General features: G+C 46.6%; 1 long non-coding RNA gene across 1 annotated transcript; it reads right to left on the bottom strand.

Annotated features, from left to right (window-relative positions):
* On the bottom strand, nucleotides 1–21,020 carry LOC122240256. The gene is made up of 4 exons (XR_006219708.1): nucleotides 19,740–21,020; nucleotides 3,953–4,037; nucleotides 3,460–3,814; nucleotides 1–302 (listed from the first exon to the last, which is right to left on the bottom strand). It is a non-coding gene; the product is annotated as an uncharacterized LOC122240256 (long non-coding RNA).
* Nucleotides 21,021–24,700: the final 3,680 nt, after the last annotated feature.

The following is a 24,700-nucleotide window of genomic DNA, read 5'->3' as shown; positions in this document are numbered from 1 at the left end:
CGGGGTGAGGCGTCTCCTTCGGGTCGCGGACTTCCTGCTGTGTCTTCACACGATGGAAGGGACAGGGGAGCTCTCCGGGGTCTCTATTCCAAAGGCACCAGTCCCATTTATGAAGGCTCCGCCCTCGTGACCTAATTACGTCCCAAATGCCCCAGTTCCTGATGCCATTATATTGGAGGTTAGGATTTCAGCGTAGACATTTGTGGGGGGCACAAGCATTCAGTCCGTAGCCTTGGGATCGATCTGTGTCCTTTGCAGACACTTCTGTAGGTAGTTAATCTGTTGGTAGCTGGCGTTCGCAGCTAGAAGTGGAAGAGTTAGGATTTAAACTGGGGTTCATCTGACTCCAACGGTAATGATCTAAAAACTACCCTCTAGTGCTTTTCATAGTTTAGTGACCTCTTAGCTTCTTAAGATCAAGACAGTCTGTCCTCAGCCACTTGCCGGCAACACATCACACCTCCCTGTGAGACTCTGTGGGCTTTTTGCACACCGCTGCCTGCTTGTCTATCAGCTCTGGGCTGTCTGCCTTCACTGGTGCATGCTCTTCTCCATGCTGTTCCCTCTACTGAGATGACCTTGCCCAACTGCCTCTACAGACGTCCTCCTTCATTCCTTGCTGATTTGACCTCAGGTACGGATATCAGTGAAGGTAACAGAAAAGTCGCACATTGTCTCTGATGGATACACAAGACAAACTGGCTAATGACATCAATTTTCTTTCTTTTTTTTTTAACTTCATTTGATTTGAATTTATTTTATTTTTTTATTTTATTATTTATTCACTTACTTATTTTTTGAGAGAGAGCGCACGTGTGAGAGCGGGGGAGGGGCAGATGGAGAAAGAGAGCGAGAATATTAAGCAAGCAACACACTCAGTGAGGAGCCCCATATGGGGCTCGATCTCACGACCCTGGGATCAGGACCGAGCAAATCAAGAGTTGAATGCTTAACCGCCTGAGCCACCCAGGCGCCCCTCAACTTTCTTAATTTTAACAATTAGTTACTGTGAAGAAAACTTGGAATGCCCTGAAATCCTACAGCTCTCATATGAAAGGCACTTGATAGATTTTCTGAAATTTGACAATAATTCTAGCAATTTGCTTGTCATTCCTGGTAAAGAATTGTGAAGCTGAAAGCAACTTTTATAAACTACCAATGTAAACATTTAAAAATAAAAATAACAATCAGCCGTATCCGAGGATAGACTAAATTACTTATCCCTTTTTTTCTATAGAAAATGAAATTACGAACGTGTTGTGTCATAAAAAGGCCAAGAGTATGCTGCAAAAAAAAAAAAAAAAAATTGGGAATAAGTATTATAGAGTTGGTTAGGTGACTAATTAATAAAAAGCATTATGTTATTTTTCTGTATTATTTTGATTGAGGTATAATTGACATATCATTATATTAGTTTCAAGTGTATGACATAATGATTCCATATTGTATACATTGTGGAATGATCACCACAATAAGTCATCTGTCATTATACATAGTCACACAGTTTTATTTTTTTTTTCATGATAAGGACTTTTAAGATCCACTCTCTTAGCAACTTTCAAATAATATGATACTGTTTACTATAGTCAATAGTCATATAGTCTTCTGATCTTGGACTCTGCAATTCTCTTTACAACTTGACTGACTATATATCGAATATATATATATGTGTGTGTATATATATATATATATATATATATATATATATAACTATAGTCAAGAGTATATATTATATACTATAGTCAATTGTCCCCACTCTGGAAATCATCCATCGGTTCTCTATCTCTGAGCTTGATTTTTTGTTTGTTTTGTTTTTTGGATTCCATATATAAGTGAGATCATATGATATTTGTCTTTCTCTGACTTATTTCACTTAGCATAATGTTCCCAAGGTTCATCCATGGTGTCACAAATGGCAAGATATTTATGGCTGACTAGTATTCCACTGTATACAGTCGACACTTGAACACTGTGAAGTTCAGGGACATCAGCCCCCCTTGTAGGAAAAAATACACATATAACTTGACTCCCCAAAAACCTAACTTCTAAGATCCTACTGTTGACCAGAAGCTGTACCAATAACGTGAACAGTTAACACACATTTTTTTGTGTTATATGCATTATAGCCCATACTCTTAGAATAAAGGAAGCTAGAGAAAAGAAAATGTTATTAGGAAAATCAGAAGGAAAATAGATGTACAGAACTGTACTGTAAAAAATCCACACATAAACGGACCCACACAGTTCAAACCCATGTTGTTCAAAGGTCAAATAGGTACGTACCACAATTTCTTTATCCGTTTATCCAGGGATGAACACTTAGGGTGTTTCCATATCTTGGCTATTATAAGCAATGCTGCAGCGGACACGAAGGCCCATGCAACTTTCCAAATCCGTGTTTTTGTTTTCTTTGGATAGATACTCCGAAGTGGAATTAACTGGATTATATGGTAGTTCTGTGTTTAAATTTTTGAGGAAACTCAATACTGTTTTCCACAGTGGCTGCACCAATTTACATTCCCACCAACAGTGCACGAGGGTTCCCTTTCCTCCACATCCTTAACAACATTTGCTATTTCTTGTCTTTTTGGTAACTGCCATTCTAGCAAGTGTGAGGTGCTACCTTATTGTTTTATTTGCAGTTCCCTGATCATGAGTGAGGTTGAGCATCTTTTCGTGTGTCTGTTGGCCATCTAGATGTCTTCCTGGGGAATGTCTATTCAGATCCTCTGCTTATTTTAAAATTGGATCATTTGGGTTTTTTTTTTTTACTATTGGGTTGTATGAGTTCTGGAATTTTTGATGTTCATGTATTTGTCAGCATTTGTGACTTATCATTTAAAAAATCATTTTAATAAATCTTTGCTTCTATACTGAATTTTTAATTTACTGTTACATGTTTTGAAGAGGGTCCCTTAGTGCTTATATTTAAGCTTTAGACCCAAAATCTGGATCCTGAAGGGGCTGAGACACCCAGTATCTTTGGAAGGAGACTGCCCACCAGGCCACTGTATCAGGAATGAGTTTGAGTGGGAAAGTAAGAAAGGGGCAGTCTAGTTGTACAGAGAATTGAAAACCTAGTCCAAGATCAGGAGACGAAAAGCATGGGTAAGTGTTGAGACGGAGGGCAGGACATGTGGTTTGTCTGTTAATCAAGAGGCAAAGTGGCAGGAAAAAAAATTATAAAAATTTTATGTATATATATTTTTAATGTTTAATGTTTATTTTTGAGAGAGAGAGAGAGACAGAGTGCAAGGGGGGAGGGGCAGAGAGAGAGAGAGACACAGAATCTGAAGCAGGCTCCAAGCCGTCAGCAGAGAGCCCAGCGTGGGACTCGAACCCATGAACCGTGAGATCATGACCTGAGTTGAAGGCAGATGTTTAACCGACTGAGCCACCCAGGCACTCCTGTATATATTTTTTTGTTAACTGTTTTACTTTAACTCAACACAAATGTACCTTCATTGGCCAGTCATGGGTACAGGGCCAAAGTCTTCTCCTGGAGTCTGGGTCTACGGAATGAACTTCCTCCTTGGCTTTCTGGTATGAACCACACCCATACGGCCTTCCCAGTCATTTGGATTTCTTCAAAGTAGAGGAAGAAGTTAAAAAAAATACGGGAAGCATTCGAAATGCAGCATCCTTCTGGACCGTTATGTGATTTCCGTCTCCTTTTACAGTTTTCTCACCAATATATAATTCATAGCAAGGCATTCAGCTTTGTTTTCGTAGAAACTGCTCTTTTCTGCACTCATATTTCATTAGTTTGCATTCAGGCATACCTCAGAAATATTGAGCATTTGGTTCCAGACAGCTGCAATAAAGCAAATATTGCAATAAAGCAAGTAAAATCGATTTTTTTGGTTTCCCAGGGCATATAAAGTTTATATGTACACTAAGCTGCAGTCTATTAAACGTGCAATAGCATGATGTTGAAAAAAAATGTACATACCTTCATTAAAAGATGCTTTGTCGCTTAAGAATGTTAACCATCATCTGAGCTTTCAGCGTGTCATCATCCCTGATCACAGATTACCCTAACAAATATAATAATAATGAAAAAGTTTGAAACGTTGCAAGAATTACCAAAATGTGACCCAGACACATGACGTGAACAAATGCTGTTGGAAAAATGACACCAACAGACTTGTTTGATGCACAATTGCTCTAAACCTTTCATTCATCTTTTTTAAAAAAAATCCATGAGTGACGCTTGGGTGGGTGGCTCAGTCAGTTAAATGGCCGACTCTTGGTTTCAGCTCAGGTCACCATCTCGTGGTTCGTGAGTTTGAACCCCATGTCAGGGATCCTCCTTTTCCCTCTCTCTCTGCCCCTCCCCCTGATTGCACGCTTGCTCTCTCAAAACAAATAAATAAACTTAAAAAAAACTTAAAAACCCATAAAGTGCAATTAAATGTGATATGCCTGTATTAATAACTAAATTACATAAATGCAACTGACAGAAGCAGATCGGGTAGCCAACACATCGGTCTCTTGCCACCCATACAACTCGGCCAGTCAGAGCAGAAGTATGGATTACGAGTGTTAGTGTGTTTTCTTGAAGAAAGGGAGATTATGGTGTATCTGGTAGTCTTAGGAGAACCTTGGTTAAGAGCGCTTCTCTTCTGGTGGCAAAATGATGTACGGAGAAAGTTGGGTAGGGAACAGGGGGTGTCCAGGTAGGATCGTTGAACCAGCTTCCTTGCAAACAAGGGAAATGCAGCGGGGGATTCTTTTTCTGTCAAACCACCTGAGCTTCCCATTGGGTTAGTTATGAAACCTTTTCCATAAGACAACTTTTCCAGGGGCGCCTGGGTGGCTCAGTCGGTTAAGCATCTCACTCCCAATGTCGGCTCAGGTCATGATCTCACGGTTTGTGAGTTGGCACAGAGCCTGCTTGGGATTCAGTCTCTCCCCATTCTCTGCCCCTCCCCGTTCTCTCACACACACTCTCTCTCTCTTTCTCGCTCGCTGTCAAAATACATAAATAAACTTAAAAAAACAACAACAAAGTTTCCAATAAGGCGGAATGTCGAGGATCCTGGAAGAACCCCTATCCTTGCATTGAGGTTAAGTTGGCAGCATAGCCTTCATGACCCACAGCAGAGATGAGTCCACCTCCCTGGGCTTCTCCCATCTCTGGACTAGCTAGTTCCCACCTCCTAGGATTACTCTTTGGAAGGGAGCCCGTTGGGACCGGACAGAACCTTCTGAAGTGACCCTAGTGCAGTATGCTTCCTTACCAAGTCTTTCCTGATCAAAGCGAGCTATAGAGGTAGCCCAGAATTATCCTGATTTTGGTTTGGACGTCAGCGTGTTCTGAACCCCGCCCCCCCCCCCCCCCCCCCGGGCCACCTCTTCCTTCTGTATGAAAGGCGAACCACCAGCAATATGTAAACTTGAACACAGAAGCTCTGTGCTCCACAATCCGGCCCCCAGCTACCTGTCAGCTCCTCTGTACCCCGTCTGCAGCCTTGAGCCCCCGCAGAACAGTCCCCGGTCCCCAGACACATCTTGGGCTTCCTCCCACACACAAGAAATTAAATCTAGTTTCTTAGGAGGAGATGTATCTTTTCCCAAGATTTACTACCCCGGTAGTCTGATACCCGCTTCGGGGTACGCTGTCTTGTCTTTGAAGAGATGTTTCTCTTCCATGGGATGTTTTTCTTATTGTTTCCACCTCCGTACCTTCAATATCCGGTACATATAAAATCCTATTAGTTGTTCCTCCTAAATAGCATCTAATTTTGCCACCATCTCCCCGTCCCCTCTACTACCACTGGTTCCAGCCCCCTCCGCCTCCCATTGGACCATTACTGAAAGCCCGTAGCCTGTATCTTTGTCCCTAGACTCTTCTCTCCCTACCCCTTTCCAGAGACACCAGATGCAAATCGATCGGGGACTTCCCCCTCTAAAGTTCTTTACAGTAAACCCCCAGTACTCACGGAAGAAAGCCTGGCCTTCTTCCCCCGGTGCACAAAGCCCTCTAGGGTCTGGCCTTGCTCTACCTTTTCGGCCGTATGTGCTGCCGTTTGAAGCACCAACCACCCGTCTCACGTGGGTTTTTCGCCCTTCTCGATGCCTGATTCCGCGCGTCCTTCAAGATCGTGTCCGGCCTTCATTTTCTGAAAGCCTTCCCGTTGTGCCCGTCCGCCCTCAGCCCCGCCGTGCACCCTGCTCTGGGTGTCCCCCCGGCTCACGTGTGTGTCTGTCTCCAGTAGCACTGGTCGCAAGGACGGTGGCTGTTTATCTGCCTCTGCTGATAAAAAGCAAACTCCTCAAGGGCAGGGACTACGCCTTTTACCTTCTGTATCCAGGGCACCTTGTGGAAATATTTAGGTTGGGTCGCTTATTCAGAAATACCCAGGGAAGTCTTGACTGGGACATGTTCAACCTTTGGAAGAAAGTCCCCAAAAGATGTTTTGTTTTGTTTTGTTTTTTTAATTTGGCAAGTGGTTTATTTCCTGGAAGATATAAATTCAAATTCTGTTTTTTTTTAAAAAACCATATATACTTTTAAAAAGCCCAAAAGGCTGTTTTAGAAGCCAGTTTGCCTGGATCTGTCTCACAGCCTCGGGTTCATGCCAGCTGTAGCACTGTGGTGTTGCAAGGTCTTGTGCCTTCTCTGAGATGTCCAGAAAATTCTCTGAGTAGGCTATTTGCAAGAAAAAATGTACAAGTAAAGATGGAGAATGATGTTGCAGCCTCCTTGTCAATGTGGTGGAAAGAAGAGCAGTGACCCCCATAGAAGGTTCAAGAAAGACGCGTCTGCCAGGAGGCGGCTCTTTTGCCTGGGAAGCCTTAGCGATTGTCAGCCTTCCAGAGAGGATGACTCTGTCGGGGCGGGTACGATTATGTCGTACTCCTAGAATAGGGTAGCAAAAGTCCCTCTGTTGAACAAAAGTCACTGTGCTGAGATGAAGGGCTCTGCTGACACAGGACAGAATGTTCCAGCACAGGGACAGCCATGTTGGGTCACCGGTGATGAAAGGGAGGGGGTGCTTCCGTTCTCGCCTGCGACACCAGGGAAAAGGTCACCGTGACAGCTGCCTTACGGGGTCTGACGTCCCACACCTGCAGCTTTCATTGCCAACGAGCAGTCTGAGGATTTTTTCCGGTGTGCTAACCAAGAAGGTCCGAGGCGATCTGGCCAGGGACAGAAGACTGCCCCTGCGACACGGGCTGCCCCGCTGAGGGGACGCCAGCTGTTGCCACCTCGGCCGTGCCCAACAGGCACCGGGCATGATTCACTGGGCCTATTTGAGGTAGGTGACCTGAGCCCGTGTTTCACAAGGCCCTTTTATGGACAGCTTTCCTCACCGACACCTCTTCCTGTAGCTGCAGCCTGCCAAGTCAAAGCCACGCCTTCTGCTGGGATTTCCAGGGGGAAGAGTTCCCCCTCTCCCTTTGCTGTCCCTTCGGTCTCCCAGCCCCTGTGGCTTTGACTGGTTTTTATAAACACCGAGCCAACAGCTTGCAAGGTCAAGAGCTTGCAAGAACTCCAAGGGCAGTGCCTGCAGAATCCGTCAGCACCTGCATATGGCTCTTGGAGGAAACGTGAGGCCCCGAGGCCGTCAGCCGGCTGAGTGGAGACAGAGTGCATCACGCCAGGACCGGAGCCTGCACTTTCTTGGTTTTAGCACCGAAAGTCACACATCCTGGGACTCTGGTCAGCCTTTAGGTGCATGCAGACAATTGGCCTTCCCGCTCCCAAGCACCCTGGGCCTTGGGCTACTTGCTTTGTCCCTAATATTTGTACCTGTCCTGAGCCGATGAGCCAACATTTACCTTATAGACACATTAATCCAGCTTAATGAACTGGATGCACTTCCCTTTTAATGGTGGCTTAGAGAAATTTTGGAGCCAAAGTTGTGACCGGTCCCTAACAAACATACAGGAGGTCATTGGATGCATTTTATGTGCTCATCGTTCTCCTGCCCACCCCCCTCTCCTTAGTTTCGGTTTGCCTTATTTTAATACTTATTGTGAAATGCACCGTCTCTTGCTTTATAGCATGCAGCTTGGTAACCATTTTAAATCCTTTTTGAAAAAACTCCGCATTGTTGGGCCCCTCATAAACTTCTTGTAGGAGATATTTCCTAACTGCTCCAGACCCTTATTTTTTTTTTTTTAAATTTATTTATTTATTTATCGAGAGAGAGAGTGTGTGAGCATGAGCAGGGGAGGGGCAGAGAGAGAGGAGAGAGAGAGAATCCCAAGCAGATTCCGGGCTGTCAGCACAGAGCGCCACGCAGGGCTCGGGATCACGAACAGTGAGATCACGACCTGAGCTGAAATCGAAGAGTCGGATGCTTAACAGACTGAGCCACCCAGGCGCCCCTGCTCCAGATCCTTCCTGAATGCCCCTGGCTCTGGCCGGGATGTGCAGTCATGATAAAAGAGACCCGATTTGGCACATGGAGAAGAACCACTCTTGTCTTTAGCGTGTGTTGCTATATACAGGGGTATTTTCAAAAACACTGGAAAAGTGCATATGTCTGAGCTTACGAAAAAAACCACCGAGCCCTCACATCGTGCTCTTATTCTGAACCTGCTTAACAATTCATTCTGTCACAGTGTAAGGAGGAGTGTCACTCCAGCTGCTGCCCCAGACTATCCCTAGTGGGTCTTCTGGGCACTGATTTCTCTCCAGTTGGTAGGCAATGGCTTTTCATGCACAGGAAATTCCAAGTGGAGAACCAGCTGTGTAGGTTTTCTGGATTGGGCCAAATGAAACCAGCCACAGGCAGGCTCTGTGCAAACAAGGCTGGGCCTGCATAGCGGCTACTGTTCGCCTGGCGTGGATGAGGTGTGAAGAAATAGGACGTCCACAGGCCACACTACGGATTCTAGAATGGGAGCCTGCAATTCGATGCAGCTCTTTATCCTTTTTCTGCCCTGGGCTGTTTTGATTCTCAGTCTGAAAGGTGCTCCTGAGCTAATTAACTTCTTCCTCCGGCCCCGGGTACAGGAATCCAGACACGCTTTGGTGAAGCAATTCGGACATTTCTCCTATAGTAGGATTTGGACACGGGGATCAGCGAATCTTGGAAAAACCACTTCGCAAATGTAGCCAGGACGCTTTGCTAAAATCATTCCGTTTTTCACTTACCTTTGCAGACTTTCACTTCCCGACTCGGCCACATTCAAATAACAAATTCATCGTTAGGTCTGAAAACACGTGGATGGCAGCCACGGCCCATTGTTATCTGAAATGTCCAAATGGTCCACGGAAAAACTGAGGCTTGTTTGACTGATTTCTCTGACTTCCCAGACAGATTGTGATTCATTGGAAAAATGTTCCCTGTGGCTTTTAGAACATTTCAAGCAACATACATGCTGAAGAGGCCTCTGGGTACGAAGACTAGTTTCTAAAGGACACATAATAAGCGTTGTTGCTGAGCAAAAGTTTCTTTTTGAAATCTGAAACCCCAACAAGCTCCAGGTCCGAGCTGAGCAAAGAACCTTAGCTGATTTCACCCAAATCTATCCTAGGCCTTTGACCTTTATTAGAAACCATGGTATTAAGCCTTTGCTCCACTCACAAAATGCACTTTTGTTTCGCCCTGAAACATTGTGGTTGTACAGAAAAAACTTGGCAAAGGCATCAAGGTTTGTGTCCAGTTTGGGATAAATGTACTGGATGTGATACATTCAACATGATTTGTGGTTTCTGTTTCTTGAGAAAGTCCTGTGACACCACCTGGAAGGCTCACCAAGCCATTATGCAGAGCAGCTGAGCCAAACCAAAATCCCTCTTAGGGTTTGAGGATCCACACTCCTGGTGTCTCGGGGCCTGTCTATGATATACAGGTGCAAACCCTAGAATCCATTCCAATGCCCTATTGGATGTAAACCACTCAATCCAAACGATGGGCCATGGTCTTCCCCAACAGTGGCCCGGGGCGTTTTGTGAGTCTTCTCCAGGGGAATGATGGTACCTGGGAAGTCATCTTAACCCCATGGGGGAAAGGCCAGAGAAGAGACACTCCATGTAATATACAGATATCCTGGCCATCGATGGTGGGCAGGAATGTTCTCTCCAAGTTCAGAGCTTTTGCTTTTAAGAGAGATAAAAAATTAGGTGTATTGGGGTAGGACGTGGCACTACACACACACACACACACACACACACACACACACACACATATATATGTGTATATATATATATATATATACACACACATATATATATATGTATGTATGTATGTATATATATACTTTCTTGAGAGGCTGGGTAGAGGGAAAGGGAGAATTTCCCATGGACAAGTGCCCAGAATCATTCTTCCAGATACGGAGCCATGAGGAGGGGGATTGAGCAGCTGGAAGGGGAGAACAATTTGAGAACTGGCTAGAAGCCACTGCCCACTTCCAAGGCAAAGTCAAATCATAAGGGCTCAGGATTGTTGAAAGCTCTGTGCAAGATTAGTTTCAATGGTGACATTTCGCTACATCTTCATACTCCATGGAAAAGCCTTAGCACCTCCCGTGTTTCTTTCCAGTTCATGTCTAGGCTATGACATTGTTACACATTTCATCCCTGAAGGGTTACAAGGTATCATGATTCCCAAGTAAACCAAGGCTCTGTGGATTTTGTTTGCTTGTTTTCTGGAGCATAGATGGAACTCTATTCTGGGAGGCTTTATGCTCTGTGCAATTTTGTCAGCATCTGTCCTGCTTTGTATACAGTGTGATCTCCTTTCCTTTTCCTTTTTCTCTTAGAAGCATGAACCTAAAGCCATCCCTTACTGAGTACCGTTAGCAGGTGAATATACTGAAAGGTGATGAATATAAAGAAGCTTGGCTTCTAGCCCAGGTAGTATTTTAAAAGGATGACATTCAAAATGCTGAGGGATTAGTAGTACTGTGAGGGATTTTCCGACCCCTGAAGTTTCACACTTTCACACACACACACACACACACACACACACACACACACACGGGAATACTATTCAGCCATAAAAAAATGAGAAAATCCTACCATGTAATAACATGGATGGACACTGGAGACATTATGCTGTAAGTGAAGTAAGTCAGAGAAAGACAAATACCGTATGATCTCACTTATGCGAGGAATCTAAAACAAACAAACTCACAGAAAATGAGATCAGACTCGTGGTTATCGGGGGCGGAGGGTGGGGCAGGGGGAATTGGAGGAAGTGGTCCAAAGGTAGACACTTCCAATTATAAGTAAGCACTGGGGGCAGAATGTACACCCTGATGTCTACAGCTACAGCTACTGCGTGACATTGAAGTTGTTAAGAGGGGTGACGCCAAGAGTTCTCATCACAAGGAGAATTTCGCTTTCCTTTTTTCTTTCCTTTCCTTGTATTGTGTCTACATGAGAAGAAGTGTGTTAGCTGAGCCTGTTATGGTGATCATTTCACAGTGTGTATAAGTCAAACCTTCACGCTGCACAGCTTACATTTATACAGTGATGTATGTCAGTTACTCCTCAATGAAACTGGGGGAGAAAAAAAGAAAGAGTTGCCTCCCACAGCCCTTTGTTTAGAGGGTACCAATCTGGCTGCGGTTCCACTTGCCAGCCGTGTAAATGCCGGGAGCAGATCAGAGTGGAGTCTAGACGAAGCTGAGTCACATGCCCTGGGTGGGTGTGGACAAGTCCCACAGCTGTTGCAGCTCAAGTAACAAACAGAGCGCTGTTGGAGGGCCAGCGGGCAGCCTTGGCCTTGGGCTCTGTCATTTGAGCCTCCTTGTCTGTCCTCCCTTTGATAGGAGCCCAGGAATGAGGCGTAGAGGCCAAGAGGAAACCACAGCCTCCAGATTCCTTTTTTTTACGAACCATTGTCCATTTTATTTAAAACACAAGCAGGACATGCTCAGGGCATCCAGCCCTGGTCTAACATTACCATACACACAGCTATGTGCTAACAGTCCACCAATTTCCCAAAAAAACAGGTATTAGTATAAAATTTGCCACGACTCCTTTCTGGTTAACTAAGATCATCATAAATATATACATATATTTTAATTTTTACATGTGTTTATTTATTTACTTTTTGAGAGAGACAGAGAGAGAGAGCAAGCCGGGGAGGGGTAGAGAGAGGGAAAGAGAGGGAACCCCAAGCAGGCTCCACACTGTCAGTGGAGAGTCCAAGCCAGGCTTGAATTCACGAACTGTGAGATTATGACCTGACAAGAGTCAGACATTTAACCGACCGAGCCACCTGGGTGCCCTAGTAAGTTTTTTTTTTTAATGTTTATTTATTTTTGAGAGAGAGAGGCAGAGTGCAACAGGGGAGGGGCAGAGAGAGGGAGAGAGAATCTGAAGCAGGCTCCAGGCTCTGAGCTCTAAGCTGTCAGCACAGATCCTGATGTAGGGCTCAAACCCATGAGCTGTGAGATCATAACCTGAGCCAAAGTCACATGCTCAACCGACTGAGCCACACAGGCGCCCCTTGAATTTATGAACCGTGAGATTATGACCTGAGCTGAAACAAGAGTCGGACATTTAACCCAACGAGCCACCCAGGTGCCCTGGTAAGTATTTTTAAAGGGGACAGCCAAATGCCTGTCTGGTCTGTCCAAAATAGGTGTAGGTGATATCCAGTGATATAATATATAAATATATTGTGTGTATATAAATACATACACATATTTATGTACTTATATTTATTTATATATATTCAATTGTAGTTGAATTAAGCAGAGCCCAATTAATGTTGCCACCCTCACCTCAGGCTGCCTGAATCCCAAGAGATCAAAAAGTTGGGGGAAGCAAGCAGAACTGAGTTCATCTTGCTTTGGAAGGGCACATGCAATGCGGTAAAGTTGAAGACTGTGCAAGACTACGTGTTAATTTGATACAAAATCCTGGGAGTTCTTCTTTTTAAAATTTTTTTTTTTTTAATGTTTGTTTATTTTTGAGAGAAACAGAGGCAGAATGCAAGTGGGTTTGGTCAGAGAGAGAGGGAGGCACAGAATCTGAAGCAGGGTCCAGGCTCCGAGCTGTCAGCACAGAGCCCAATGCGGGGCTTGAACTCACAAGCTGTGAGATCATGGCCTGAGCTGAAGTTAGACGCTCAACTGACTGAGCCACTCAGGCGCCCCCTGGGAGTTTTTCTTAATAAGATACCATGGCAATGATGGGTTTCATTCTTTAGTACCTTGCACCCAGTAACTCTGACCTCTGCAAAGCAATCATTATTTTGCTAACCTACACCCTAGAGGTGTTCCCCCTTGCACATTTTTAAAAAACATGTTTATTTTATTTTTGAGAGAGAGAGAGAGAGAGCAGAGGAGGGGCAGAGAGAGAGGAGGACAGAGGATCCAAAGTGGGCTCCAAGCTCTGAGCCGTCAGCACAGAACCTGACATGGGGCTCAAACTCACAAACTCTGAGATCATGACCTGAGCCGGAGTCAGACACTCAACCAGCTGAACCACCGAGGCACCCTCACCTTGCACATTTTTGAGGTGACATCTACATTTTTTTCTTCATTAAGTTTAAATAGCTACAACAGATAGAATTTCCAGCATAACAGAAATGTTGGCATTTTAAAACAAAAGGGCTCCATCACTTTTTCGAATATATCTAATGGAAAGTAGACACTATAGTGATTTCATGTTCAATATCATCCACTTTAAAAGACATAAAAAACAAACATACATATATATTCTCTTCTTTAGCTGTTGGAAATCTGTTATCTTTAAATCCTCCTCCACATAGGATTTTATTCCAAGAATATATATTTTTTAGTATTGAAAATCTTTCATTGATTGCCCGTCATACTTCTTTGCCAAAGAAAATGTGGGAAAATGGAAATTAAAAAGTCATTTTCTTCCAGACTTAGTTATTTTAATATTAGTCCACATTTCATCAAAATAGATACTTCACAATAAATTGTGGTGAAAACAATTACTAAATATAAAAAAAATTTGTTGGAAATGTATCTTTTAATGAGATAGTTAAGGATATCATGATGCCTTGATAAAGGGATGCCTTGCTGATGCCAGTATTTCTAATGATCCCGTTTTTGGTACCCTGGTGTGGTAGATGGACCCTAGATGGTCTCCACTTATACCCACCTCTTGGTGTCCACAAGCTGGGTAATCCCTTCCCTGAAGGTGGGAAGAATCTGACTTACTTCTAACCCGCAAACATGGCAAGGGTCAATAGGATGTCACTTTTGTGATTGTTACATGAGCCTGTAACTTCCGTCTTCCTAGCCAGCTCTCTTGCCTCTTTCCCTTGCTGGCTTTGGTGATGTAAGCCACCATGTGAAGAAGCCCACGTGGGCAGGAACTCGGAGCCTCTGGCAGCTGACAGCCAGCTGGGAGCTGAGGCCCTCATTCCGACGGCCGACAAGGAACCAAATCCTGACCAACGCCACATGTGCTTGGAAGCAAATCCTTCCCCAGTTGAGCCTCAGATGAGACCCTAACCTCAAAAGACCCTTTGAATACAGCCTTTTTTGTCAACGTTTTTTTTTTTTTTTTTTTTTTTTTAATTTATTTTTGGGACAGAGAGAGACAGAGCATGAACGGGGGAGGGGCAGAGAGAGAGGGAGACACAGAATCGGAAACAGGCTCCAGGCTCCGAGCCATCAGCCCAGAGCCCGACACGGGGCTCGAACTCACAGACCGCGAGATCGTGACCTGGCTGAAGTCAGACGCTTAACCGACTGCGCCACCCAGGCGCCCCTGAATACAGTCTTATGAGAGACTGTGAAGCAGAGGACCGAGGCAAGCCACACCTGGACTCCTCACTCACAGAGACGATGAAATCATAAATGTGGGTTATGTTAAGCCACTAAGTTTGGGGTAATTTCTTACGCAGCGCTGAATGAAAACTACACCCCAGACTAGCACTGTAGTAATAGTTGAGATGAGGGAAGGACATGGCTGCCTCTTAGAAAGTGGTAGAAGGGTGTTTGTGACAGGGAGGTGGAAGATAGAACTGACCTGATATTGCCACCAAGAGACTGTTGTCTTGCAAAGATTTTATTCTATTTTATTTTATTTTATTTTATTTTATTTTATTTTATTTTTTTGTTTTATTTTATTTTATTCTAGTCTATTCTTTTCTATTCCGTTCTATTTTATTTTATTTTTCATACTCTGAAAGGTAGAGTGTTTTTTGGTGTTTAATTCTTTTTATTTAAATTTTAGTTGGTTAACATACAGTGCAAAATTGGTTTCAGGAGTAGAATTCAGTGATTCACCGCTCAGATACAACGCGCAACACTCATAACAACAAGTGCAAATATTTTAGAAAGGAGTACATTTGGAGGTTGAGAATCTGGAAAATGGATTCCCTTAAATGTATAGTGTCCACAAAGGCCTTGGAAAATCTCTGAATCCCCAGAGGTTGGTGGTTGGCTTAGTTTGAATTAGATTGTACAGTTTGAGCCATTATGCAATATTGTGATTATAAGAAAAAAATATAGGGGCGCCTGGGTGGCTCAGTTGGTTAAGCGTCCGACTTCAGCTCAGGTCACGATCTCGTGCTTCATGAGTTCGAGCCCCGCGTAGGGCTCTGGGCTGATGGCTCAGAGCCGGGAGCCTGCTTCAGATTCTGTGTCTCCCTCTCTCTCTGCCCCTCCCCCATTCATGCTCTGTCTCTCTCTCTGTCTCAAAAATAAATAAACGTTAAAAAAAATTTTTAAAAAAAAAGAAAAAATATACATAATCATTTAGATATTTAGATCATTTGATCATTTAGATACCAAATATATATTTCTCAATATACTGGGGCTTTGGTCTTTGTCCATGATTCCTGACTCACAGGAATTGGAATTTCCTAAGTGATGAGAGTTTAAAGCTATCTATTTTGTTATGCTAATGAGATGACTTTTGGAAAGTACCTAAGGATGGGGCTGGTTGCCTGTGGAGCCAACGAGGGAATTAGAAGGTTGGATCTGTCAGTCCCACCCCACGCCGTCTAGAAAGGAGTGAGAGGCAGGAGAATGGCCAGTGATTTAACCAATCATGTCTGTGTCATCAAGCTTCCTTAACACAGAAGGAGAGGGTCCGAGAGTTTCTGGGTTGGTGAACACAGGAGAAGCAGGGAGAATAGGGCAATCAGAGAGAGCATGGAAGCTGTTCACCCCTCTGCCCCGTACCCTGCCCTGCGCATCTCCTCTGTCTGGCTGTTCTTGAAGTCTATCCTTTTTATAATAAAGCCGTGATCTAGTAAGTAAAATGTTTCTCTGAGTTCTGTGAGTTGCTCTAGCAAATTCAGGGTACCTAAGCAGAAGTGATCTAGAACCACTCCTGCAGAAGCCCACGTGATAGCCTGGGCTTGCCCCTGGTGTCTGGGGTGCGGTGGGCAGTCTTGTAGGACCGAACCTTTACTCTGTGATAGCTGATGCGACCCCTGGGTAGAAAGCGTCAGAATCAAGTTCAATTGCAGGACGTCCAGCTGGTGTCAGAGAATTACTCCTTGGGGGCATGGGGGAAACCCTGCCCCCACGTTGAAACTGGGTCCCAGAACCCGAAAGACACTTTTCAAAAGTGGAAAGCAGGGTGTCTTATGGTAGCTGCAGCCGCAGAAGTAATATGGCGACTCTACTCTCCCACAGTAAGTTTCCTTCCTCATCTCTGTCTGCCTCTCCTTTCTCTGAGCTTCCGAGAAGGACTCACAGAATTCTCCAGGCACAGAGCCTGGTGGATCTTCCTGCTCCGGCCCCTCTCCTGCTGTCCTTGCCAGCTGCTGCTAAGATGGGAAATGAGCAGGTTTGGGGCATAAATATGGGCACGAACCTGGACGTGATTACCTGGGCATGTTTAGTAAGAGGGAAAACACGTGCTTCAAATCGGAAACTTTTTTTTTTAAAAGCTTATTTATTTGTTTTGGTGGGGGGGTGGGAGGGGCAGAGAGAGAGAGAGAAGGAGAGAGAGAGAGAATCCCAAGCAGGCTCAGCACCGTCAGCACAGAGCCCGACACAGGGCTCAAACTCACGAACTGGGTGATCACGACCTGAGCCGAAACTGAGTCTGACACTTAAGTGACTGAGCCACCCGGGTGCCCCAGAAAACATTTCTTTTGAGCGCCCTGGGACTTCTGGGATGATCGTACTGAAGTTCCGCCCTGTGGATTTATTTCTCTTCGTCTTCCCCACAGCATGGCCCCTTGGTCTGTATCCGGAACCAAGAGCCTCCTCCCTCTTTCCTTCTTTGCCTGGCCCTCTTGTGCTGTCACATTCAGAGAAGGCAGATACTGGTCACACGGCCGGTGCTCGGGTCGCTGCAGCCCCGGGCAGGTAAGGCCAGGCAGGGCTCTGACCCCCTCTGAGCTGCGGGACAACGGCCCACGGGCAGCCCACCGGGGGCCCAGCCCCCAGCCCCGGGAGGACGCCTCTTCTCTTCATGCTGGCACAACAGGGCATCCCATCCGTTCTTACCTCACGTGAAACAGTTGCAAAGCCGGCTGGCAGTGTTTTCCCACCTTGTTGCTCCGCCTCAGCAACGGGTTTTGTAGGAGATGAACATGTCCAAGGAAGGAAGGTCTTTGAAAGGGGGAGAGGTCCGCAGAAGAATAAGCAAGTTGGATTGTACAACTCACGCAACCTGGGTGACATCAGAGTCCTTACTAGAAGCCCCCAGAGACATCTCTCCGAAGCAACACACTCAGAGAAGGGATTGAGAGGCTTGTTCCAACGAGGGCACGGAGAGGTGAGGGCTATCGCCCTGGAGTCGATGAAGACATTCACGAATATTTATAGAGCACCTATTATGTGCAAAGTGTTCTATCAGGCACCGTAGGAGGAAAAAAGGAAATCAAGAAGACCAGTTCTGTGTGTGGCAGTATGCGTGTTGCCCCATCAGAGAGAATGCCATCATTTCGGGAATACGCCTTTTACTCAGCAAGCATACAGTTCCCCGTTCCGCTCCGGTGCCACAGCCCCCAGCTGCCCGTCACACGGTGCAAGGGGCCGCCGCTCCCATCTCCGCTCTCCCAGCCCCCTGCCCGCCCTCCAGTGCCTCTCAGCCGTGGGACTTCCCGTCCTCCCGTCCATTTCTCCCTTGCGACACTGGAAGGGGGCCCCGAATTTCAGATTCAGATCAGAATTCCACGTGTGTCACTTGTTGGCCGTGTGACCGCCGACAAAGTTCGTCGTTAGTTCTCTGTCTGTTTCCCGGGTTGTCAGATGAGGGTCGTCCCAGGCAGCTCGCTGGGAGCATCACAAGCAGGGCTCACCGGCAGGGTGTCCCTCTTCCCCGCGCTCCAAAATCCCCGGGCGGACCAGGGTGCTGTTCCCCCCTTCCCAGCAGAGGTTTTGAGATACGGGAAGAATGCCCTATCGCATGAGGATTTAATGAGCAAAAGTACAGTCGTTATTTTTACATTCTGGATCTCGATTTCATTCTCGCCCTGCCACGGTGATTAATGTCGTATCACATTTCCTCCCCCAGCCAGAGCCGCTTTTATTATGTCATCAATTATACACGGACGGATGTCTGTGTTCGTGGGCCCTCCCAGCTCTCTGGAAGAGGAGACACCAGGTTCTCAGGCCGCGGCTGAGAACGTTACACGGGGACTGGGGCGCATGCGGCTCGCTTGGCCGGACCTGTGAACGCTATAGATTTGCCGTCCCGTGTTCAGGACTGCCAAGCAAAGCCAGCTGCCTGGAGGTGAATTTGCCCTGAGAAAAAGGGACCCAGCCTCTGCAAGTTTTGTGAGAAAACTGACGTCTGGAGAATCAATACAAAAGGCAGCCACGGCGGGTTCACAACAGATCTAAGCCTGTAGCCCAGACTTATGGCCCTCGTATGGCCTCGGTAACTCTGGCCGTATTGAAGACCAAATCGTGCCCAAAGTGAGGCTGGCACTGTCTGGAAATCATCGGTAAAACGGGACACTTGGTGCTAGGGAAGAATGTTTCTGTCACTCCCTGAAACTATTCACGGGAATGCCGTGGCTCCGACAGAACCCACAAATGCTCACGTCCTGAGCTAAGGGCTTCAGCTGGCTACGTCAGTCCACGTTGCAAGGGACAAGAGAGAGAGGAGGGGGCACCTTTGTGACGACCAGGGACTGACTGCTCTTCTGAGAGATCAAAGACCTTGGAAGGCATTCATTTATTTTGCTGTGAGTGGAGACCCGCTCCCTCAGTAGGTGTTTGAGGGACTGTTCTGGAACACAGCCTTGCCTTCGGGGGTGTTAAACTATTCTAGGACGTGTCTAGTCTAACATATGTCAGAGGAATCGAGCCCAGTGGGGTGCTGACTGCCTTGGAGTGGCTGCCAGTCCCGGGCAGGCATCCCAGGATCGGAATTCCTAGGGGTGGGTCTAACCAGATTGCTTCTTCCTTTCCCTGCTCTGCACTAATTATTTGAAAAACACAAGGCAAGACTCGAAAAGTTTGATTACGATACAGACCAAACAATGCCAGAGATGCCACAAGGCGGTGGGCCACAGATCCCGGGTAGGGGACAGGCCGTGGGTGCCTGGAGATTTGAGGGCTGGTGGGGGGGGGGGTGCTGTGGGGTCAGCGGTCAGTGGGGCCCCAGGGGTCCAAGAACAGTTGACATGGCCAGGTCTGGGCCCCAGAGAGTCAGACGGGCTTCTAGGGAATCATTTGGCTAGCAAGAATCCAGAAAAGGGTCCTAGCCAGAACCCCAAGGATTTCAACCCCAGCTGGAGGAGAAGCCCGGGCTACCGGAAAGACAGTGACCTATCCCACTTCCTTCTGGACTAGTCCCTTCGCCAAGGCAGGGCCGTCAGACCACGCCGTGGACTCCCTTCATCGAGGCTGAGGGGCAAAACCAGGCTAACCTGAACGTCATGCTCCGGCTTGAGCGATAGCCCCACAGCTTGTGGCAGGTGCGAGGGACGTTCCCAGCGGTGGGTCCAAAGGTTGATGAGCAGACTCTGTGCTTCCGAGCTCCCGCTGATGGCCCCTCACAACTCCAGCAGGCTCCCTGGTTCTCTGCCCAGCCCCGGCCGTCAGCACACCGGTCAGCACTGGTTCTTCCCCGGGAGGCCAGGAGCTTCTGCTGCCAGTGACCCTGAGCAGACGAAAACACGTGAGATGTTGGTAACACCTGCAGAGGGGTGGCAGAGGTGGCCAAAGCGGTGTGCCATGTCTTGCTGGAGTATAGGCTCCCCGGAGAAATCCCTTGAAGGGGGAGCAGTTTCGAGCCCGGGTACAAAATAATCACGAGGTTAGATCTAGAGAATAAAAGACTTCCTTCTCGTCCTCTTCCTCAAGTGGAATCCATTTTGCTGTTGGTTCATAAACCCATTATGATGCGCACGCACAGATTTCTTCCCAGCATGAGTGGAACTTTGTTGGCCGCGTGAATATTCTAGTACGTCCTACTGGCGTCTGTAAGCATTGCGATAAATTAGACATTTGAAGTCTACATATCTCTGAAAATACTTACTCGAGTTTTGGCTCACAGAGAGGTATCCCCAAGAAAGGCATCAATTTCTTTTGCTGGAGAAAAGGCCAACGGCTTTGTACGAAAACAGCGCTCACTCCACGGAGTGGGGGACGTCGGAGACTACGTGAGAGTCGATGCAGAACTTTTCCCATGCAGCTGAATTGAAAAACTAGACAAATGTTTCGAACAGCTCATATGTCAGGGAGACATGTGCAGGCTCCATTTATTAAAATAATAGTGGTTTCATGGCACACTGATGTGGTGCTTTTATCTTCAAAGTAACGTGTGAGTGTTCATGAATGGACTTGGGACAAAAGATCAGAAATTGGCAGGAGATCCCGGTTCTGTGATTGGGAGGAGAATGGATGGGACAGAGATCAAAGAAGTGTCCCTCCACCGCCCCCCACCCCCCCACCCAGGCTTTGTTGTGTGTCCTTTTGGAGCCTAAAAGGAAGCGGGTGATTTGGTCCCCGGAGAGGGAGAAGTTTCTTCTGGACAGTGGAAGCTGACGAGTCAATGGCAGGGAAAATGATCGTATCTGTTTTCACCAAATCCTATTCCCCTGGCCCTGTCTGGTCGCGGTCCTAGAACCAGGGCGAGCCAGGAGATATATTCCACATCAGGGTCCCAAGGACCACCTCACACCCAAATGAGAAGTTTCAGACCCTAACATGGCCTGTACATCATTCTAGTCTTTTGAGGCCAGGATGACCCCGCAGCCTAAATCTGATGTCATAATAGTGATACTGTTACTGAGTGTGTATAATGGGCTAGGCCTGTGTCACTCTTTCTTTGGATTGTACCATGGAATCCGCACAACTACTCTTTGAGGTAGGCGCTCTGATTTCCCCCGTGTTAGAGATGGAGACAGAGAAACACAGTGTGGTTCTGAAACTTCCGCGAGATCGACACGTATAGGCAGTGGAGTGGAGGTTCATACTCAGGAAGTTGGCCTCTGCGTCTCATGCCTTCAACCCTACGTTGCCTCCACACTGCAGAGAAAGAAGTAAAAGTAATTTCTTTTAATTTTTTTTTTTTTTGAGAGACAGAGCACAAGCAGGAGAGGGGCAGAGAGAGAGAGAAGGAGACACAGAATCGGAAGCAGGCTCCAGGCTCCGAGCTGTCAGCACAGAGCCCAACACGGGGCTCGAACCCATGAACCGTGAGATCACAACCGGAGCCGAAGTCAGACGCTCAACTGACTGAGCCACCCAGGCACCCCAGGAGTAAAAAAAAAAATAGGTATATATTCTGTACACAACAAGCTTCTGTGAGGACCTCAACTGTGGGCTTGTGCTCAGTTGGTCCACCATCCAGTGGGCGTTTCACACTGTTGTCAAGAAGGGCAAAAAGCCCAGGTGGCTTTTCGGCACACTCCGTGTTCCCGGATCACTGAGAAGTGAGCGGCAGACTTTGATCTTAACCGGCTAGGTTAGGAAACAATAAGAAGAAAACTTCTAACTGGACTATGGCAACGTGTCTTTGCAGACACCATCTGTTTTGACCCAGATGTCTACTTCCCAGTCCCGAGCAGGCCACTGCTCCTTTGCTCTTTGGGGCAAAGAGCTTGCTCCCTTGGCCTGAAATGTATAGCTATTCCCTTCTTTCTACGTACATCTGTCACTTTCCCACCTCTCTCTGGGCTGACCGACACTCTCAGCTTCTCGGTCACCCCGCATCCTTGTGGTTCCTTCCTTTCTATTAAGCTAGCCTAATGATGGTGCCTCGGGTGAGGGGACCAATGCCCTCAGACACCTCATGCCTTGATTGGCTTCCGTGTGCCTTAGTGAAGTCTGTGGAGCACGCACTCTGTGCCAGGCTCTTTGCTAGGGGCTGGGGACACGGCTTGAATAAGACAGTCACTGTCATTGCCCTCATGGAGCTGATGGTCTACTCATCCGTGGAAATGAGCACCTCGAACGAAAGCTCTGGGGGGCCGAGTAAGCAAACTGGCACGGGCTCCCCACCTCACTCGGGAGTCAGGAAAGGCTCCCTCGAGAATGTGGTATTTGAGATGGATGCTGGGGACTCACCAAGAGGAAAGAGGGGGGAGGTGGGGAGGGGTCCAGGAAGAGGAAACTGCCGTGGGGAGGCCTGAGGTGGCAAAGAGCCGGTGAGGCGAGGGGCTTTAAAAAGGCCAGCGTGGCCAGAACCCAGAGAGTGAGGCGGCAGCAGGAGATAGGGAAAGGGGTTGCATCCCAAGTTACGGGTCGTCAAAGAGGATACGATCTGATTTACATTTTTTTAAGTTTATTTATTTATTTTGAGAGACAGAGAGTGAGCACGTGTGGGCACCCACACATGCAAGTGGGGAAGGGGCAGAGAGAGCAAATCCCAAGCAGGCTTTGTGCCGTCAGCACAGCGCCCGACGCAGGGCTTGATCTCATGAATCGTGAGATTGTGACCTGAGCCCAAATCAAGAGTCGGACGCCTAACTGACTGAGCCACCCCAGTGCCCCCCATTTACATTTTTAGAAGATCGCTCTGGCTTCTGTGCAGAAAGCGGTTGCACAGGGCAGGACTGGAGGAAGGGATGACCCGTTAGGACACCATTGTAACAGTCCAGGTGAGAGAATGGGCTTGGATTAGAGGTGTCAGACGAGACAGAGGGGACTGGCTTGGCTGGATGTAAGTTTCTGCAGGCCCGAGGAAGAGGCTTCGCATACATGCTCCGTCAATAGTAAGTGTTCTCCAAAGGTCAGCCCCTGTCATTCTTGGTGTAGTCCATGTATTTTGTTTGCAGGTGCCTAAATAAATTAACACAACATCAGTAAGTAGTGGGAAACAGCATTCGAGACCGAGCGCTGGCAAAACACAGCTCACCTGTGAGTCCAAACTGGCCCACTGCCTGCTTTTGTGAACAAAGCTCTGTTGGAACACAGCCACATCCACTTATTTCCACATTGTTTATGGAACTCAACTCCCTTTTGCCCAGTGAGTTGAGTAGTCATAACTAAGATTATGGCTTGCAAAGCTGAAAATACCTATTATTTTACAGAAGAGTATGCTAATCCCCATTCGAGATCATGATGCTTCCTGTGATGAAAGCTGAATTTCCTGCCTTTTTTTTTTTTCCTCTCTGGCTTTGCGAGTCCTGAGAGCTTTAGGGCTCCTCTGTCATTTCTGCCTTCAAGGTAAAGGCAATTGCCAATCTTCCTAGGCTAAAAAAGTGCTGTGGATAGATGGGTACCACCTGTTATATTCTATGCATTCTTGTGCTATAGGACAGACACAAATAGAACAGGAAGGCCACTGGCCCGGGTATTTTATCTTAGATTGATACTCTGGGTGAGTTACACTTAGGGTACTTTGACCAGATCCTACAACGTCTCGGTGGCAATTTAGAGAGGGTGCTCTCAGAAGCTCCCGGCTGCCCGACAGGTGGCAAGCAGAGACATATACCTATGTCTGTGTCAGTTGAGGTGTCTTAACATCTCTGCTCCTATCCACAGCAGGCTGAATAGGTCAGGCTTGAAAGCATTTTTCAAAATAAAATTGCGAGATTGGCAGCTACCGAGATTGGCAGCTACCAAGGAATTTTAGAATGCTTATGTCTGAGGAGGCTTAAGAAAAAGCTGCATCTAATCTCATAGTTATTTTCGTGGATTTCCAAGAAGTAGCAATCATCAACCCCTATCGGTAATGGGTAACCTTGAGGGATGGAATCCTCACCTTTCTGTGACAATAGGTAGGTCACCTGTCAAGATCACAGGGCTTGGCGTGGACGGTCTGGGCTTCACCCAGCTGTGTGACTTTAGAAAATCATCCGATTCCTCCAAAATCATTTCACAAATGAGGAAAATAACAACACTAACCTCATAGGGTTTTTCCAACACATATTTATTGAAGATCTACTATACCTGGGACGGTCCTTGTTTTGAAGAATACAGTGGAATAATCAGACGGCGTCCACGCTTCCAGAGCTTACAGAACAAGAGAAGGCATGAGACGTGTCCAGCAGATGCAAAGCTCTTCATGAATTCAGCTCGTACTGTCCAAAAAACTTAACCCATTTTGCCAAATCGTTACCTCGGACCTTCTTCAGTAACCCACGTTTTCAGGCTCGTGGCTGTCTGAGAATTGTACACAAACTGAAAGTTAGACCATGGTCAGGAGCACATGTCTCAAATGCAAAGTTTCAAGGGGCACCAAAAATTTCTAATCAATTCAACACCCATAAAAAAAAGAAAACATAATGCAGAGGAATCCGTGATGAACAAAGTGTCACAACTTTATTTATTTATTTATTTTAGATATAGAGTGTGAGTGGGGGAGGGGCATAGAGAGAGGGAGAGACAATCTTAATCAGGCTCCACCCTCAGCAAGGACCCTCACATGAGGCTCGATCCC

This window comes from Panthera tigris, chromosome B4 (assembly GCF_018350195.1).
Source record: "Panthera tigris isolate Pti1 chromosome B4, P.tigris_Pti1_mat1.1, whole genome shotgun sequence".
NCBI classification, from domain to species: domain Eukaryota; kingdom Metazoa; phylum Chordata; class Mammalia; order Carnivora; family Felidae; genus Panthera; species Panthera tigris.
This window is presented reverse-complemented; position numbering and strand designations above follow the sequence as displayed.